The following is a 690-nucleotide window of genomic DNA, read 5'->3' on the forward strand; positions in this document are numbered from 1 at the left end:
TTATGATGATGTGTGGATTATGATGCTTGATGATATGCGCGGTATATACATAATTTGTTGAGTGACGCTTGATATGTTTGACGCACGTTGTGGCATTATGATGAGCATGATGATTGCATGATTTTTATCTTAATATGATGATGTTTTCCATATTGAGCATGCTAGATGATGATGAGTGCCATATTGCATCATGTCGTTAGATCGACGTAGGACACAACCCTAAGAGCGTGAAAAGGATATTAATATAAATATCCACGAGTATGCGTTACCTAGAGTAACAAAGAGATGAGACTAGAGGGTTGTGTCAGAAGAGACATTACGATGGATTTAGAGGGACCTCATGCATTTTGTATGTTCATAAGCATAGGGCTACTTCCCCTAGAGATGATGAGTGCGGACGCGCACCTTATGATGAGCGCGAATGCGCACAGGTGCGAAAGCACACAGATGAGGGTGTTCATGAGGCGCATGACACTATGGGGTTCCGCTGACCTCCGGACGTCGCTACAGATTAGCTTGACCAGAGGGTCCAGGGGGTGTGCGAGCGCCCTGGGGATTCACACTCGCACGTGTGAGTCGTGTGTAGGGAAGTACTACACATCCAATTTTCCGAGACTGGAGGCCACCCCTAAGATGATTAGAGATAGGTCCCTAAATCATGATTGCATGTGTTTGCATTTGCATGGCCCC

Source organism: Cucurbita moschata, unplaced genomic scaffold (genome assembly GCF_002738365.1).
Source record: "Cucurbita moschata cultivar Rifu unplaced genomic scaffold, Cmos_1.0 Cmo_Scf00025, whole genome shotgun sequence".
Lineage (NCBI taxonomy): Eukaryota > Viridiplantae > Streptophyta > Magnoliopsida > Cucurbitales > Cucurbitaceae > Cucurbita > Cucurbita moschata.